The 3815-nt window shown below is 47.3% G+C and overlaps 1 long non-coding RNA gene across 1 annotated transcript; it reads left to right on the top strand.

Annotated features, from left to right (window-relative positions):
• The first annotated feature begins 1498 nt into the window (after positions 1 to 1498).
• On the top strand, positions 1499 to 2282 carry LOC103256974. Its single transcript, XR_504101.1, has 3 exons — positions 1499 to 1636; positions 1912 to 2012; positions 2259 to 2282. It is a non-coding gene; the product is annotated as an uncharacterized LOC103256974 (long non-coding RNA).
• The last annotated feature ends 1533 nt before the right edge of the window (positions 2283 to 3815 follow it).

Below are 3815 nucleotides of genomic sequence, written 5' to 3'. Positions count from 1 at the left end.
CACAGTCCGTAACAGCCCCTGTAGGTGGTAACATTCTGAGTCTTTACTCATGCTACACAGGGAACCAAGAACTGCCTCAGGTGAAGCAAATCAGAACCTGCCCCTCTCCAGAATCTTCTGCCTCTGCCCTGCAGCTCTGGAACAGGCCTCTGTCCAACAGGCCGTCTCAGTGGCAGGACCTGGCATGGGCTCCCTCTTCCAGCCTCTCGTCCCAGTTGCTTTCTTTCAGAAGGGCTGGGACTTGGGCCTGAAAAACCAATTCACTTTTCCTGCAACTTTCATCTAGCACCCTAAGCCTGAGTCTTGGAATTCACCAGAAACGTGCTATCCAATACTGTAGCAGCCATTAGCTGCATGCCACCACTGGACAACACCTTGAGTGTGGCCAGCACCACGAGTCAAGATAACATTTTGAATGCAATGACTCAAGGAAAACACATCAGTAAAATTGGCTCGGCCTCTTTTGAGTGTAGCTGCCGAAAAATTCTAAATGAGACTTGTGTTTTTCATCCACTTTCTACTGGACATCACTGCCCCCGAATAGGAATCTGTGCCCTTGAGGGCAGAGGCAGCCTCAACCGTGCGGGAGGGTCCAGGAGCCTCAGTCCGAACCACGGAACCGGAGACCGCCCAAATCTCAGGGCAGAGTTACCACTCGGTGAGATTCTGTCCACGTCCGCTTCACAGGCTCTTAGGGAATCTGAGCACTGACCCGTCTGAATAAGCGCTCCCAAGCTTTCAGGCAGGTACTGGCAGCTCCGGGTTTCAGGGAGGTCTGCTATCAGGAAGAGCAAGAGGCGGGGAGTCCAGCCCGCCCGGACGCGCCTTCTACCCTCTGACCTCCTAGCTTGTGCCCTGGGGTGTCCACCCGCGTGAAACCCCTGCACTCAAAAATAAAAATAAAACTCAAATGGCTCGTGCGTAACGACCAGCAGGGTCGCCGCGAGGGTTCCATGCGCGTCAAGGACGGGGACAGACAGGTGCCCCCGAGGACGACAGCCGCTTCCCTGCCACGCAGCGACGGCCGCGGGCGCCGGACGGCCCGTCGGACCAAGGACGACCCACTCGCTTCTCAGAACCTCCGCACGAGCGACGGCCGCCCCTCGGGTCCCCCGCCCATGCCCCGCCCCGCTGCGGTTGCGCCCGCCGCGCACGCGCAGAAGAGAGCGGCGGGGGGACCCCGCCCGAGGCTTCCTGTGACGGCCGGCGCCCGCCCCCGGCACGCAGGCCCGCCCGTCCCGAGGCCCCCGGGCCGCGCGGAGCCCCGACGCCGGCGCTCTCACCCCAGGTGCGCGGCCTCCGCTCCCGCGCGGACCTATGAACGCGGACGCGTGCCTTTCGGGACAAGAGGGCGGACGCTGGAGGGGCGGGCTGGACCTGCGCCTGCGCAGAGTGCGCGCCGGGGACCCTTCCCAGCGTGCTGCGCGGCAGGCCCCCGACGTCGGGAACTACCGTTCCCATAACCCCCTGCGTCCGGGGAGGCGTTTTCCCCTTTCAGCCGTGGGGCGGGTCCTGGCTGCCCAGGTGTGGCCCGGGTCCCCCGGGGTGAGGGCATCACGGCCCCCTGCGGTGCCTGGTTGGAGCCAGAAGCTGCAACAGACGCCAACAGCCGCAGAGACGTGAATAGGGACTGGAGGTTAGAAATGTCAAGAAAAGTCATTATGTTCTCAGTGTGATGTTGGGAGAGGTAGGAGATCGCTCTTATAGGCAAAAGATGCACCCCGAAGCATTTACCGTTACATCTTTGTAGTTTAAAGTGATATTTGTAAAGTAACTAAGAAAAACTATTAGAGAAAGTAAGTATATTAAAAAAAGTTAGTTAAAAAAAGTGAGGAATGGTTCATATGTGTGACATGTGCAAATGATGCTCGTTTTACTATTTTCTACTATTCTGATATTTTTCATCTACAGTAAAAGATGTGTAGGGCAACGTGGAAGAGGAGCAGTGAGGAGATTCTGCTATGCCTCCCATAGAATGCCTTTTAACCTCAAAGCTGCCAAGATAAATATCTGTACGTACAAATATCTCTTATTACTATGGCTGTGAATAGAACAAATACTAGATAATATAAAAGAGTGACATCTGTGACCAGCAGGGTTTATCTGAAGTGGAAAGGGAGGAAGCTAGATGATCAAAATTACAGGAGTAATGCATGAAAACACATACAAACCCCGAATAAGAACGTGATTAGAACATCAACCTTGCATTTCTTTTCTTTTCTTTCTTCCTTCCTTTCTTTCTTTTTTTTTTTTTTGAGATGGAGTCTCACTCTCTTGTCCAGGATGGAGGGCAGCGACACGCTCCCAGCCACTGCAATCTCAACATGCTGGGCTCAGGCGATCCTCCCCCCCTCAGCCTTCCAAGTAGCAGGTACTACAGGCACACACCACCATGGCTGGCTAATTTTTTTTTTAAATGTAGGGATTAGGTATTGCCAAGTTGCTCAGGCTGGTCTCCATCCTGCAGGCTCAGGCAATCCTTTCACCTCAGCCTCCCAAAGTGTTGGGATTATAAGTGTGAGCCACTGCACCCAGTCTACCTTGCATTTCTATGGAGAAAACTCCCTTGAAATTTGTGTGCGCACATCTGACTTTTCTACAAAAGGGGACATCTTAGTACAATTACATTGATTTTTTTAAATTGATAGACTTCTTAGAGTAGTTTTAGGTATACAGAAACGCTGAACAGAGTTCCTATATACCCTGTCTCATCAAGCCACATACAATTTTCCCTTTTATTAACAACTTGCATTAGTATCATATATTTTGTACAATTAATTAAGTCTGCAGTTTACATTACCTTTCACTCTTTCTGTTGTACGGTTCTATGTGTTTTTTCAAATGCATAATGTCACTTGGTGTGACTTCCACCAATACAATAATGTAACATCCACCATTCTAGTATCATACAAAATAATTCCACTGCCATAAAAATACCCTAGGCTCTATCTATCCATCTCCCTTCCTGAAATCCTGCCAATAACTCATCTTTTTACTGTCTCCATATTTTTTGTCTTTTCCAAAATGTTGTGTAGTTGGAATCACACAGTCTGTAACTTTTCAAACTGGCTTCCTTAATTTAGCACTATGTATTTAACCTTTCTCTGTGTCTTTTCATGGCTTGATAGCTTATTTCTTTCTATCTACATATTATTCTATGTATATACCAAGTTTATCCACTTAGCTATTGAAGTACATCTTGGTTATTTCCAAGTGTCTGCAATTATGAATAAAACTGCTATAACAATTTGTGTGCAGATAAGTTTTCATACCAGTTTGGTAAATATCAAGGAGCACAATTGTGGGATAGTATAGTGATAACCATATTCAGCTTTATAAAAAACCTGCCAACCTGTCTTCCAAAGTGACTGTATCATTTTGCATTCTCACCAGCAATGAACGAGTCTGTCAGTGATTTGGATTTTGGTCCTTTTAGTAGGTGTGTAGTGGCATCTCATTGTAAATCTCATAATTTTCAATTCTTATTTGATATATGCTGCCAGACTTCTTATATGCTTTATTTGCCATAAATGTGTCTTCTTTGACAAATTATCTAACTAACTCATTTTTATCATGTTTCTTATTTTCTTATTGTTGAATTTTAAGAGTTCTTTGTATGTTTTGGCTAAACTGTTTTTTATCAGATATATCTCTTGCAAGTATTTTCTCTGAATCTTTTGTTTTTCTTTTCATTCTTTTGATAGTCTTTCACTGAGCAGAAATTTTTAATTTTAACAGTCAAACTGATTCATTTGTTCTTTCATGGATAATGCTTTGGTGTTACCTAAAAACTCATTGCCAAACACAAGGACATG

The sequence above is a fragment of the Carlito syrichta genome, unplaced genomic scaffold (assembly GCF_000164805.1).
Source record: "Carlito syrichta isolate Samal-C Ts95f unplaced genomic scaffold, Tarsius_syrichta-2.0.1 Scaffold299526, whole genome shotgun sequence".
Classification (NCBI taxonomy): domain Eukaryota; kingdom Metazoa; phylum Chordata; class Mammalia; order Primates; family Tarsiidae; genus Carlito; species Carlito syrichta.
Note: the sequence above shows the minus strand (reverse complement) of the source record. Positions and strands in the feature narration are given on the sequence as shown.